We start from the raw sequence: 16228 nt of genomic DNA on the forward strand, positions 1-16228 counted from the left end.
AAGGTGAAGTGCTCAGCAGTGAATCTCGAGAGACTGGAGTGGACTGTTGATTGATACTCCCCTTCAATCTCATTATTTAAAAACAACTATCCGAGCTGTTTTATGTGATAATATGAAGGGAAACAGTTTTCTGTCCGAGAGTGCGGTCTAAACCAATACTGTAATGTGTCTCTCTCCCTCCCCTCCTTAAAACAAGGGGCAGAGATATCTTTTCACATGGGAGAGGAGAAAGATAGACTCATGGTAGTGCTGGCATAAGTCATACTTTCGGACAGAGATCTTTTTTCCTATAATATTAATTAAGGATCCACCTTCTATCAGGGAAAACATCGTTGCTGTGTGCGCACAGGGACCAATGAGAGTGAGCACATTGGCATCATGGGGTGGGATTTCTGCATTTCATGGGAAGCAGACTAGGTGATCATTTCACCCCCTCTGTGCCTGAGCGTGGATTGTATAATCCCTCGAGAGAACTTTTCTTCATTAATTAATAAATGCGAGAGGGTTTTCTATGCAAGTGGCATTAGGAGCACACCAATGAGATGCGATAAATGAAATCATAAATAGGAGGTCAGTGAGATCATTTCATATGAAGAAGAGAGAGATAGAGAAAAGATGCGATTGTACCTACCAAATTGGCTAAGACAACCTTTTTCCTTTAAAAAGAAGAATATGACACTGGAGTCCAGTGTGCACCCTCTCACTGTCTCACATAATGAAAAGTGGGGCTCACACTAATACAGTCTGTTATTCTAACCCATGTGGGTCTCATATGAATGATACCTTTCTTTGCAATGCCATTGGAATGGTGTATAGATTCCTCCCCACACTACCACTGTAGAGAACCCTCTCCTTTTAAACCACAATATGTATTGGGTTGATGTTCTCTGTGCTACAGCCTGTGCCCCAGACACATGGACCTGCCATTCAAGGGGCAGGGTGGTCATTTCACCCAACCCCATGTGTCTCGGTGTAACCTGTGCCCCTGGCACAGAGAACATTTGGCCATATGTATTTGCATAGTGTGTACCACATCTGCCTTTCCCTTGTCAATTCTATTTCGTTGCAAATCAAAAGAAAAGAAATGAAATTTTTTTTTTTTTTAATCTATAGCTATGATTATGTAATATGGGACTATGGGAGAGAGTTTCCTACAATGCCAATGTAAGAAGGAATTTACTTGCTACACTGACGAGTGTTTATGAAGAATTGCTTCATCCATATGGGATTCGCATGAGGCCCACATGATCAGCATAAGAAAGACTGTGTCAATGTGGGCCCACTATTTATTTTGTAATAAGGGTATGTTAGTATGTTAGAATCTACACAAGAGCCGCGTATGCTTCTTTTTCTCATATTATATATTTAAAATTTAAATAATTAATCATGTAATAACGAAATGTGATATTTTCAAAAATCACAAGACAAATTTGAATCATCCATTTTTACAATTTTTTTTTTTTTAAAATCTAAACCATCTATTCTTGTTCAAAGTTTGGATAGTATACAATAATGTCCGAAGTACTTGTACACATGCAATAAACATGCATGCCAAGTTGCCAACAAAAGGGGTATTTGATTGAATTAAACTCTAAATTTTGACACATGATTAATTTAGACAATGTTCACTCTATCCAACGATCATAATAGACACAACATTTGTCCATATGATAAAATATTTGAAAAAATAACAAAACCCCTTGTGACAATAATAATTTTTCTTGAAATTTTCTTTTATCATATATGGTAATTAATTTTTTAAATATTTATATTTTTAGAATACTTTGAAATTAATATTAATATGTCAACCCACCATCAAATCCAATGATGTAAAAATCCACAAATTGACAAATTATATTAATTGGGAATCTGACCTTCCACTTTGGAATTTAAAATAAGTAAAATAATTTCCATATTTCTTTTTTCTTAAGTTTTCTTCTAATACAGTGCCTTTTTGTTTTTATTTTCAATTTTCAACTTTCTCCATTTCATTATTTTCTTTCTTTTGGTTATATATAATATAATAATATGTAGGACCGTATGTGTATTTGTATTATAATATAAATAAAATCTGGAAAAATGACGTCATGAATTACGTAATAGGGGTCGGCCAGAGAGTGTGACAGATATAAAAGAAAGAAGAGACAGAGTTATAACATGAGTATGTGTGTGTATGTGAGTGTGTAGAGAAAATCAGAGAATCTTCATATGAAGTCCCGCCGACTGGAACCGGCGAAACGTGGCAGAAGCCTGCATGAGTGGCCTTTGACCAATCAAGCATGTTTTTTGTTTCTTTTGGATATAATAAAGATTCTTGTAGATCTCCCTTATCTCGCCAAGTTCACTGTTGAGAATTCGCTTTGATTGATTTGTGGACCCTTCCCCCTTCAAGCTTCTTTAATGTGTTTTTTTCTTTTCGTTAGTTTCAATGTTTGTTTAAGGGTAGAGCACCACTAATGAGGTATGGTTAAAAAAAAAAAATGTATGTGCATAAGAAGGGGCAATATGGTCATTTCATATTAATAAGAAAGAGAGAAGCATAGATGTACGAGTGTCAATCGGTTTGATTTTTTGATTAGGTTTGACATACAATATGTACAAATTGAAATCAAATAATTTTCATAATCTCAAAATCGAAATCAAATTGATTCGGTTCGATTTTATTTAGTTTCTATTCGATTTGTATACAATTGTGGAAATTCGGTTTGAATTCAATTTAAGTGAAAGTAACTTGTTAAAATAAATAAAGTTGGGAAAGAAATCGATTCCACAATGTCAAATTTTATACCTTTCAACTCTTTTTAAACAACTCAACAAGGAAACCCATAGTAGGTAATTTTACACAACTCAACAAAGACACATGGTTGTAGGGTTTTATATACTTTAGATTTGATTGGATTTGTTTATATGCGTTACATTTTATTGATTTGGTTTGATTCAAAACCAAAAGTTTTTAGTTTAACACCAAAACAATTTATATTTTTTTATAATTGATTCAATTTGTTTTAGATTTCTGGTTTCAGATTTTTATTTCAATTCTAAATTGACACCCTTACACAAATGTGCTAATGTACCTTGTGCTAGCAACCCAAAGAACATTTTCCTTTTCTTCTTATTGTAGGATTTAGCTTCCCTTCACCAATGTTAAAGAAGAGATTCATTCACAATGAGCTTTGATACCATTAAATTACAAGGGAGAGGGTAGTTTAGATTTTATCAACATGGGACAAGTCTATAATGATGACCTAAGAGTCCAAGCATGGTCTCAGTTCACCTGTGGAGAATTCTTCTTCCCCATTAGTGAAGGAAACCTTTCACCTTTTACTTTATTAGATAATTGTAATATCAAAATTTTGTGGCCTTTTTCAAATCACAAAATAGATTTGAACCATCTATTTTCATCGGTCTTTTTCTACCTAAAATGTTTCTTCTACTCAGAGTTGGCAGAGTGCACAATAATGATTAGAGTCTTGGTACACATGTTTGAATATATACATATATACCTACACAAGAAGATATTTGATTGAATTAGAGTATAATTTGTACATGGCTAATCTAAACCATATCCTCTCTATCCAACTTGGAATGGACACATCATCTGTCCATGTAGCAAAAGATGTGTCTTGAATGATTGAAAAAGTATACTAAGCCTATAAGAAGAGAGTAGAACTCTACTGCATTGGTAGTTGTCTTCAACTCTTCTCCTTCATTTATTTTGAAATCCCCCCCCCCCCCACACACAGAGAGGAAAAAATCTTAAGATCACTATCATCTCTCTGCCATGGGCCCACCACCTATCCACTCTAGTAATAGAAATTCCCCCACCGCTTCATGCCATTTGAGGGATTAAAGGGTCTTGTAGGTGGTCCATTGAAACCAGGGTTTAAAATACAAGAATCGGGATCTAGGTGGATCTTGGTCAAATCGGTCCATGATCAGTGGAAATGGAACTTAGGATCATTGTTTGTATCTTTTTTTGTTTCCATCATCCCAACTATTAGATATGACACCCTCTCACTCACTTTAAAAGGGAAAAAAGTCACATTCTTGACATATGCCAAATTTGGTGGTCCATCTTCTCACTCACTGTAAGGGGGAAAATTACTCTCTTAATGAGTTATATGCTTGGTGGTCCAAGTTAACTTATGTATAACTGATATGGGCGACCGTATATTGATTTTTTTTTTGCTATTATTCCATGTAGTGGGATTTTTCCTATTAGATTATTAATCATATAAAGCTATTAAATAACTGAAATATATTCTAAATTCAACCCGTATTTTGATTTTGTTATCACAAATATGAATACATGTATTCAATCTAATTAATACCCAGCCAATTATTCAACATCCAACTGTTAATTGAACAAATGTGAGTTCTTTCAACTAATACGACAAATACATTCTTCTATAATCTATAATGTATAATTAAAAAACAAGACTTCTTATTAGGTATTATAATTTTTAATCATTTTAGAGTTTGTATATATTTTGCTATTTATAGGGACCTTGTATTTATATTCCAATCCACATTCTTTGGATATTAATTACATTTTAGATATCTAGCTAACAATCAGAATAAATACATAACCACCTACATCCACTCACGATTCAGTCCTTTTATAACCCTACAACCATCTTTGTTTTTTCATTGTTTGCTTATTTTTCAACTAATTTATAATAATCTTTTTATTTTTTCTTGTAAAATTTTATCTTGTCGTCTACACTAGAAACATTCCAAATTATTAAATGAATGATACAAAATATGTGTTTACAAATTTGAAGCGGCAATTACACACTGTGGTAAAAAATAAAATGTTATACGATGATACAAAATATGTGTTTACAAATTTGAAGCGGCAACTAAACTATGTGGTATAAAATAAAATGTTATAAGTAAATAAGTAAATTCTCTCCAACATAAGATTTAAGGAGGAAGAGGTAATTTTGTGTGTGTGTGTGTAAATATGTCGTCCAATAAGTATGTTCTCTCCAACTCGATTTTGGTTGAGTACAAAATGTTATAAAGAAATGAAAGGTTAAAACAAGATTGAAACAAAAAAACTTCTCTTATAATTGCAAACAATAATTGTGCATTTAAATAAAAAATAAATCTAGCAACTTATCTTGACATCAGTTTTTGACCAAATTACTTAGATTAAGTAGAAAAATATGTAAAAGAGAAACATTATTTCATTTTTCAACATCCATTTAAAATATTGTCATTTTTTCTATTAAATTCTATTTTAGATATTTATATTACTTTGCATTCAGTGTTTTTTTTGGTCGAATACTTTGCATTCAGTTTACATCCACTTAAAGGGAGCCTCCTTAATTTAAAAAATACAAATCAAATCACTCTTGCTTTAAAAAAAATTCCAATACTCCATTAAGGAAAAACTAGCACAATCATCAATACAAACTATAAAGATGTAACTGGAATAAGAAAAATGTTTGGACACTTCTATCGACATGCGGACTATGACATGGTACCCATTTCCTTCAATACCCGACTCATGGAAATAAACGTAGAAAAACAATCAATAAAAGAGAGAAAGTTTTCCTTCACCCAAACATTGACAAATCTAAGATCATTATTACTCCCCTATTTCCCCTATTTGTTGAAAGTTTGAAACACCCTTCACTATTATGTGACACATGAAGGAATTCAAGCCTAATCCAAAGTAACATGTTTTTCTCTTCCCCCCCCCCCCCCACTTTACAATGTAGCAATAGTCTTTAACAGGCTGGAACTGATAAACTCGAACATAATTAATTAAGCACTACAAAGGTACCCAATCTTTCAGAGTTCCTTTATTTGGTGTCTTGTAAATATTTCCAAATTTTTTACTTGTAAGGTACATTTCTAGTGTCAAAATGTGTCATATGTCTCATGTAATGTGATCATAATTCACCAATGAATAGTGTAATTTATCACCAAAAAAAAAAAATGAATAATGTAAAAATAAAATATTTGTTTTGGTTGAATTTTTTATTTTTTATTTTTAAACTTTGGAGCTCTAGATAACATGATTGATTGATCTGGTTTATTCAATACTATATCACTTGTAAAAAAAATAGTAAAACAATTATTTATTATCAATTATTTCATTTACACGTTAAGAAAAATGCGAAATATAAAAGTTGGAGATCAAATGGTTAAACACTTAACTATCATCTCCCCATCATATATATAATATATAGAAAGTACATTGTTTGAATACTTGCATAATAATGATAGTAATGATGATGATAACAATAGGAAAAACGTTTAGAAATAATGTGTCATGTGGCAAATCAGAGGGGCCTAAATTTTGCGTTAAGATCCCTTGCCTACATGTGAAGAATCATTGTATTAGCATGAACAAAATTTTCCAAGTGACAAAATATAACTTTTGAAAAAGGGACGAAGCAAGGGAGCTAGTTCTCTCAAGCCCAACAAATAATAAGTGGCCCTATTAGCAACTTGATTTCACCTACACAATTACAAAGCCTGGTTCTTAATCAGTGATAGGGATTCAATTCAGCTGTGCCTCCCCCCTTCCTGTGGCTACCTTCCTTGATAATCTAGGTCGACTCATCCTAACCTATTTGATTTTACAGTTCAAGCCAGGGGTAAACCCCGGTTACACGAACCCACCCTCCATAGACTCGTGTAACAGTAAATCGCGAGGCTCAATCTAGGGACTTCATGATATTGCACTGCGTCCTTTACTAGCCGAGCTAACCCACAGGGGGTAACATCAACTAGATATTTATATGGTTAAAATTGGCACATCACCTTTCAAGTGACAACACATTTGGGTGCTGGTGTAGAGAAAATTTTCACTTCAATCGATCAATTTATAACTAGCCTCAAGCCTGATTCATAGACTTCCCAAACAAATATTTGCAAAAGGTATTCAAACACAATTAATTTTGTAAAAAATATGAGAGTTGCATGGTGTAAACACCATATTCAAAGTTCCAATTTCCGAGTAACACATTTTCGTAGTCAAATCTTTGATTTATTTCCATTGTGCTAAAAGTAATAATAATGTGATGAAATTTAAAATCATGGGAAGTAACTAAGCATATAGCTAACTTTTTCACATGGCATTTTCCTTAACCTTTAAATGAAATAATTGATAATAAATAGTGATTTTATTAATTTTAATTTAAAACGGATAGTAATGAATAAATCAGATCATTCAATCAAGTTACTCTAGAGTTCCATAGTTTAAAAAAAAAAGAAAAAAAAAAAAGGGGGGGAGGTAACTAAGCATTGACTTTGTTCTAAGAGAAACAAGATCTTCGAGCAAATTAAACAATGGCTAATATACATATATATGCATACTTCATGACAAAAAGTTTTACTAGTTCGGCAATTTTTGTCATATGGAAGGATCATTTGACAATTTCAAATATATATATATATATGGTTAAGATTGACAATATGTCGAATTTTATACTTAGATTTCCTCCTATGTATTGGTGTATCCCCTTGTAATTTAGTTGATCGTTTTCTTTTTAAAAGTTTCATTCTTCATTAGATTTTTAAAGCTTTATTTTTATCAATTGAACAACTCTTTTTGAGTTAAACATAACGTGTGAGCAGAGGAGCTTGGGGTGTACCTCGAAAGTTCATCTCTTTTCAACTTCTTACAGTGCAGATATTTTTGCAAGTCTAGAGATACTCTCTATACTTGCCGGACTTGAAAATTTTTCTTTTTCAAAAACGAAGTAATAAAAAATTCCTCTTGTATATATATTAAAACTGTTTAGATATTGACTTTAAAAGCCAAATAAAGTCCAAGGAGGATTCAGCTTTTACTTCATGTATTTTTTTCCATGCCATCTAAATGGCCATGTGGCAAATATGGAGATTGTCTTGCCGGCAATTGTGGTTGTCCTAATGATATATTATTTAATTTAAAATCTTTAATATTTTATAGAAAAAGAAAGCTTTCTAAATGAGTCTTGTGATCTCCATTTCATACAAAACTAACCATTCCTTGAAGTTTTCCAAAGCCAATGTGTATCACGTTTTGCTGTTAGGGGCTGGCCTTTCAAGCTGTCAATTAGACTAAATTACACCAATCATTGAGTAAGAGTTCTCTCAAAAGGAAGACTTTTGAAAACAGTTTATTCAAAATTCCATCTGAAGTATTTCTCAAGTTACTCTTGTGATCTTCATTCCATTCCCTAGAAGTAAACAACATTATGGTGAAATTTAAAATTCATGCAAAGTCACTGAACTTCGATTTTGTTTCAAAATTGCAATGTCATGCATGGTTTATTTATTTGATTGTTTTTATTTTTACTTTCCTTCGATAAATTTTCCCCAATTGGAAGTAGTTTAGATAATGATTCCGTAAGTTAAATAAATGGGGAAAATAATTATACTTCTACAATATGACAAAAACCTTTTAGAATTTACTTGACATATGAATATGAGAGAATAGGTATGCTCTGTAATTTTTAAAATGAAATGGAAAGAAAATGAGAAATTGATTAATTAATCAATCAATCATTTTGAAGCTAGCTTTAAGCATATTGTATTTATGTAGAAGAATATATGCTTCTTAAACAAAGATTTGTCAGAAGCATACAAACCCATTTTTGTATGAAAATAGTAGGGTGGCAACATTGAAATCAACAATATTCAAAATTACTTAAGAAATTAATTTTGTTATTTCAAAATTCTTCTGGTTCCAAAGATTTGGAAGTATGGATATTTTGTTGTTGATTCGTATATAATGGATGAAAAGACTCTTTCAGTGAAATAGATATTCACCAGCATGTCAAGTAGAGCCTTCAGAACTTGACTCCACAAGGAATAATAGATTAAAAGTAACGAATAGAAGGTTTGTACACAAGAAAAAATATTTTTCCAATGAATTTTATGGTCTATAATGTATGGCCCCACGTCTATGTGTTTTTTTTTTTTCTTAGTGTAAAATATTTTCTAAGATTTGTTATAAACCAAAGCAAAAGTGTAAAAGGATTATGAAGGGGTAAGCATTTTCATTTCAAAATTTAGAATGTTTTTTTTTTTTTTTTTTTCAAAAAGTAGTGTTCACTTGATCATTGATATACTTGGCACCCATGGAGGATTCCACCTCTATCGTCTTACTGTTTCTTACTCACCATCTATGCTTAAACATGCTTCCTTGTCATGTCCAAGAAAAAGACAAATGAAAAATATCAAAATAATAAACTTACAAGAAAATCATTTTAGTGAGCTTAGAAGTAATCATTATTATATATAAAATTTAAGCTCATTAAAGCAATTAAGCTTTGTTTCCATTCTAATAGAGAAAAAAATATATTGGAGCAGAATAATATTTTATTTATAAATATATGACTAATTCCCTTCTTCGTAATGGGATGAATTTCCTTTGTATGTTAAGGGGTTGAGATGTTGACTTTCTATGTTCAAACAAAGAAAAATGAGCAATTGACTTTTGCCATGTAGTGATGTGCTCTTAAATTGAAATTTGATTGATGACTAGAAGTGAGTGGTAGTTGTTACAAATGTTTTTTATTTTTTATTTTAGAATGCCACCTTAATAACCATGTGGCAGATACAAAAACCATCTTCATAGCATTGGTGGGATTATTAATCATGCAATCCCTCACCATATGAAATATTTATATAACTTTTATATTTATAGAAATAATTTCAAAACTTTTTATAGAAATTTGGATTGAAGAAAAAAATTTCCTTCTAATTTAAATAAAAAAGTGTTCCCAAGATAAATCTTGGATCTAGATCTCATTCTTTTGAACATAATGAATGTTGTGGAGAAATTTGGAATCATTTGTTATAAGAGAAATGGATGCTTTGATTTTTGTTCACACATTGCCATGTTTGATGTCACTCTACTATTCTAACAAAAGTGTTAAACTTGTTTAGGCACTTAATATCTTATAAATATATAATAGCCCTAGTAATGGGAAACATTTAAAAGTATCACTCTTTCTATTGGCTTTCTTGAATTGACAAGTAACATGGCTCGATGTTGAATGACAAAACTAGTATCTATGTAGTTAATCCCTTTTAGTTGGAGAAAAGGTTTGTTTTTTTATATATATGAACAGAAACAAGGTTTGATTGAGTTGAGAATTACACCATGATTATAAATCTAATTATAACCAAATTTGGTTACAATTAGATTTCCTTCCATATCATATCCAAAAAATATTATTTAGTTATAATAGATGAAGGGAAGGTTGTGTATTATATGGTTGAAACTCAAGCCCAACTCTGATATTTGAAGATGAATTGCACTAGATGTGTAAATGGAGTCTTTGATGTTCAAACCTTCTTTATGCAAAAACTGAGTGTAATAAGATGACTATGACATGAAATAGCATGAAACAGGTCTTCCTTCTCTACTTAAATAGTGAAGGAGCCAGCTAGCTCAATTAGTACCATCTCTGGCCTGTCCAAAACTAAAGAAGAATGCATAGTGTAATGATAGAGCATCATAAGAATAAATGGACATAGAGGGTGGGTTTTGGTGCAACAGTAAGGTTGCTTCATCGGATTCGAGTTTAATAGCCTCTCTGCAAAAGCAGGGGATAAGTTGCGTACAATATGATCCTCCCTAGACTCCGCAATAGTGCGAGACTCGTGCACTGGATACATCCTTTTTAAAAATAAATGGACATAATAAGAGAGTATATGATTGCATTTGAGTGAAATTTGATGACCTATTCAATGTGTGTGCTATCTATCCAATAATTGAAGTCGACAAATCATTCTGCCATAAAATTTTGTGAACCCTTAAAGCTCTGTTTGGCTACAAGGGCTGACGACTGATGGGGATCTATATAACCTACTTGAATTGTTGTTTTTTTTTTTTGTGGGTTATTATTTTCTTGGTCAGAACGGCAATTGCAAGTGAACATATTATCATAGAATTTTATTTTATTTTATTTTTTTTTTGAAAGAAATCTAACAAACAATCCAAGATTAAAATGTTACATGTGAGTTTTTTTCTAGTATATAGTACTAGAATGAAAATGCTAATGTCATGAAAATGTTAATATAGTAAAATCCTAAGGAGCTTAAAATGTTATTTACCATAAAAAAAAGTAATCAATTTTAAGTACTAATTGACTTTGAAGGTTATGCAAAGAACTAGTGATGGCCCACAAATGTTATAGGTCTTTGCAGTTACCATTGGAGCTATATATCATCTTTGATTTTCTAATTATTGGGAATATATATTAGTTTTTAGGGAAAGTTTTCATACACAGCCGTGTAAGCATGCACGGTAGTGTCCCCTCTCACAAAGAATTGAAAAAGTCATAAATCCCCACCCATTAATTAATGCCTTGAAACTCCCACCCTGTCACATACGCGACTTACACAGCCATATATGAAAACTTTCCCCTTGGTTTTTTATGAATTTTTTTGTTGAAAAAAATGATCTCGTGAATATTCAATTGATAGTTTCAATCATGGAAATGCAAACTGTCAAAATCTTTCGACTTTATATACAAGTTTTAATAATAAAAAAAAGGGGGGGGGGGAATTCATGGACCATTTTATGCAATATGAGGCTTCTTTGTGATAATGAACTTCCATATTGTATTAAATATTAAGGTCATTGTACATCTTTTAATTGGAACTTAAGAGTAGGTTTTGGTGCAAGAGAACTTATATTAGAAATTTGCAACAATTTTTCATTTAATTTGATTGGGCTTGCCCAACCTAAGCCCTATCCAAAGATCTAATGGCCCGGACCTCATCTTGGGCTTTACATTTTATCAAAATATATATTCTATATTAGTATAAGCGAAAGTTTTCCCACACCCATGGTGAAAGGCTTCATCTAAAATTCTAGGGTCGTTATTACTCCCCATACTAGTTGAAAGTTTGAAATAATTTTCCTCCATTTTTCGGCACCCATCACATGATAATGATGGTTATCAGTGAAGGAAAACCGCTTTCACCATAGTTGAATGAAAACTTTCGTGTTCACAATCCACTCCATAATGATAAGCTAGAGACGTTCTAAAATGACCAAACAGAGGATGAGATTCATCCTCTATAATGTCAAAAAGTATCACATGACAAACATGATATAGAAAAATTGATAATTATATGATTTTTGGACTTTGGAACTTCTTGACTAATCTAGTTTTTAAGAGTGTACTCAATATCCTTTTTTTAAGAGTGTACTCAACATCCTTTCATGCAAGGGAAGATGAAAGTTATTTCACAGGTTTGTAAGTATGAATATGTAATTAATTAAGGTTACTAACCATAATAAGTAACTAAATAGGGATTTGTCAAAAGAAAATTTTGATATATATAGTACGTACTATATAAAAAAAGTCCATATTAAAGTTAAGGGAAAAAGATCTCCACTTGGTGGTGTTTCCTACGGCCTCTCACAGGGCATTGTGAAATGACGCCTCTGCCCCCTAGATAGATACCCAGGCCATAGTCCGAAATCTCGCCGAGATTCTCGATTTTTCAATTTCCCGAGTCGAGATGGCCTACGAAACTTAAAATGTCAATATCTCTTCGAGATCTCGGTTTGACATAGGAAAATACCCATCTAGGTCCTTTATATGAGTGTCAGATCTTGAGATCTTGCTGAAAATTCTTGGTATACAGACACCTATCTATGCCAGGAACCAAGACAGAGAAGGCAGACACTTATTTATGCCTAATATCCTTTAAGTAAATGCTTTTGTATTTGTATTTCATTTACTTAAGATATTATTCATAAATAAGTAAATACCCTCTCATTTGAATCCAATAAAAATAGTTAAAAAATCAAATTCCAAAAAAAAAAAAGGCAACCCTCCAGTTCAAGAACAAAAACTGAATTTTCGGCGATAGGTGTAATTTTCAACTTTCTAATGCTGGGGTTTTTCTCAAATCTAAAAATTCCATAAATCTTATTATGGTAAAATATTGCTAAAAACCAAATGTGCGGTAAAATATTCATTTGTTTTGATGTCCAAAAAATTATTTTCATTCAGAGCGATTTTGACAGCATTCGCGCACACTGAATTAAGCTTGATCGGTACATAACTCTTTCAATATAAATCAGATTTTAGCAATCTTAGACTTGTTGGAAAGCTATGTTTTGAAAGCTTTCCAACAAGTCCAAAATTGCTTAAATCTGATTTATATTGAAAGAGTTATGTACCGGTCAAACTTAATTCGGTGTACACGAATGCTATCAAAATCACTCTAAATAAAAATGTATTTTTGGACATCAAAACAAATGAATATTTTATTGCACTTTTGGTTTTTAGCAATGTTTTACCATTTTAAGATTTATGGAATTTTTAGATTTGAGAAAAACCCCAGCATTAGAAAGTTGAAAATTGCACCTACCACCGAAAATCCAGTTTTTGTTCTTGAACTGGGGGGTTGACTTTTTTTTCTTTTGAAATTTGATTTTTTAACTATTTTTATTGGATTCAAATAGGAGGTATTTGCTTATTTATGAATAATATTTTAAGTAAATGAAATACAAATACAAAAACATTTACTTAAATGATATTAGGCATAAATAAGACTGTTTGTCCTGTGTCTATCCTAGTTTCTAGAATAAGTAAGTGTCTGTCATGCTTTCTCACTAATTGAAACTCCTATTTAAACTTTGTTTTTGCAAAATCTAATAATGCCATTGTGTTTAAAGGGCCTAAAATAGGTTGTATACCGATTTTCAGACCCAAAAGAGGTCTAAAACCCACCGAGATGGGCTTCCGAGTCGGAAAAAAAAAATGAACAAACTCGCCGAGATCTCGGCCCAACTCGGTTTTTTGCTAGGCCGAGATGGTTCCGAGACCCGAGTTTTCGAACCTTGACCCAGGCGTGCTCCCCCATTGGCCCAAACGCTTGTGTAGAGATTGTGCGACCAAGTAGAGATCTCTTGCCCGTAAGTTAAATTTCACACATCAACTGATATAACTTATGTTGTATGATAAATTTCTTATTTGGTAGAACGTTAAATGATATAACATACCAAGAAAACGACTCTCATTCCAAAATCTAATAAGCCCAATATTTAGTTAATGTATCTTTCATTTTACATATGAGGAAGTGATCATTAAACAACATTAGTTTTATAATACTCATAAGGCAATGCCTGTCCTAGGTTGAGATGTTTTGAGATGTATCAATAATAAAATAATAAGGTGAGGTCATGGTCTCAGTATATTTTGCGTTAAAAGTAGGTTTCGCTACTTGATTACGATTTAATTATAATTTAATGTTATGTAAAGTCTCTCTGAGCAAGAGCGTAAGCTACACCACGCTTTGTCAGTCTATCTCTCTGCTCTCTTCTCCCCATTGATGAACCGTGTCTCATGCACTTTACTAGCTAGTTCCCCTATGCCGTCGGCTCAAAGAACCTGGCCTCTCGCTTAATATTATAATTTTTTGAGCTTTAATGGTTTTGTTCTAGCTAGGTCTCTACTCAACCCCATAAGCAACAACTATTCCTTTTGAAAAGATGAATTTTACTTAGTTTAGTTGTCACTCAAAGAATAATAGCAAGCCTAGAAGCCATAATTAGAAGGGAACCTCTTGACCTAACTCATCTTATAATGTTACAAATATCTAAGGAAAAATGAAGGCCCATATGTTTTTTTTTTATGAAAAATGAAGGGCCAATTGTTGAAGGAAGTAAAATAAAAAGGAAAATATAGAATTCATTGATCTTTAATAGAAGTGAAGTAAAAATCAATATATTCTACAATGGAAGTCAATGGCCACGAGTTTGATTTCAACAAAACAAAAATCCATATATTTTTTCCATTTTACTTCATTTTACCAATGAATTTATTATATTGTCACTTCACAATTGACAAAAATCCTAAATTTGACAAGGGTTGGTAATGTCATCACCAACTCATGCACCATTTGCATATGGCAAATATGGATATAACGATGGAGCCACGGGACAGACAAGTGATTTTACACAAAAAAGGAGAGGGTTATGTGAGCAAGAGGCATAGAAGAGCATACCAATGAGGTATGGCAAAATGGTTTTATACATAGGAGGGGTAGAGAAGTCATTTTACATGAAAAGGAAAAAAGATAAAGAAAGGATGTTGAGGATGAAATTTTGCTGCTACACTTGTAGAACATTCTTGGGCTACAAGGCTGGCAGCTAAGGAAATGGGATCTTAAAAAATATTTTAGAAAATACTAAAACCTAAGAAGGTATTTTTGAACCCAAAGGAAACTCAGAAAACATTTTCTTTTGAAAAAATGAAGTTAAAGTTCTATAAAAAAGAAAAAGATTGCCATGATGCCAATGTGTATATTCTCTCACATCCCACCGTGGTCCCCACAGTCGCTCTTTTTTTTTTTTTTTTTTTTCGAGTGAGTAAAACAAATTCTAACATTCTAACCCAGGGGCATTCCGAGAATCGAACTCGGGACCTCTCGCACCCAAAGCGAGAATCATACCACTAGACCAAATGCCCGGATTCCCTTACTCTCCTTATTAAAAGCCCCACAATTTGACTATTCGATTTCCCACTCCTTTATTAGTGAGAACTACACTCTAACGTCATACCGATCTCTGTCCTTCATAAATTAATAATTGGCATTTTATAACAATAGAATCCAATGGTATATCTTCCCTTAACAATGCACCAACTGGCCCACGCAGGTGAGGAATTGTCCTGAAATTTGAGCAGCCACTATCAAAAAAACAAACTTAGGGAAAGAATTTCCATACCATATCAATGACTATTTTGATAGATAGGGAAATTACACTTTGGAATTGCAAGAAAGGTTTTTTTGTTTTTTGGTGAAACAAGAAAGTTATACTACTAGGAAGATGGCAACTTAATACATTGTTCATATATACAAGGAGGAGACTATCTAGCAGTTGCATTAGCTTTTGATTTTAGCCAGGTTAAAATCCTATCATTAGTGATATGTCGGAATTGGATATCCTTTATCATGTCCAAAATCTGCAAAAAAAAAAAGGGTTAGAAGCTTGTATGGCCAAGGAGATTGGGATGGAATTGGAAAAAGTCCAGTCAAAGAGTTATCCGAGTACCAAACTTCTTTCAGCTTCACACCTCTCTTGGAAGCAAAATTTAATCGGTGAATAATCTTAGTCAACTCTGTCTCCAAAATATAGTTGCTCTTAATGAAACCTGCATTCACCAAAATGAATTTATCATCTAACAAAATGCCAAAGGTTCAACTAGAAGTGTTTAGGTCTCTGAAGTCAACCCCTGCGCATAACAAA

General features: G+C 32.4%; 1 non-coding gene across 1 annotated transcript; it reads right to left on the reverse strand.

Annotated features, from left to right (window-relative positions):
• Positions 1-15377: 15377 nt before the first annotated feature.
• Positions 15378-15449, reverse strand: TRNAP-UGG. Its single transcript has one exon. It is a non-coding gene; the product is annotated as a tRNA-Pro (tRNA).
• Positions 15450-16228: the final 779 nt, after the last annotated feature.

The sequence above is a fragment of the Telopea speciosissima genome, chromosome 3, assembly GCF_018873765.1.
Source record: "Telopea speciosissima isolate NSW1024214 ecotype Mountain lineage chromosome 3, Tspe_v1, whole genome shotgun sequence".
Classification (NCBI taxonomy): Eukaryota; Viridiplantae; Streptophyta; class Magnoliopsida; order Proteales; family Proteaceae; genus Telopea; species Telopea speciosissima.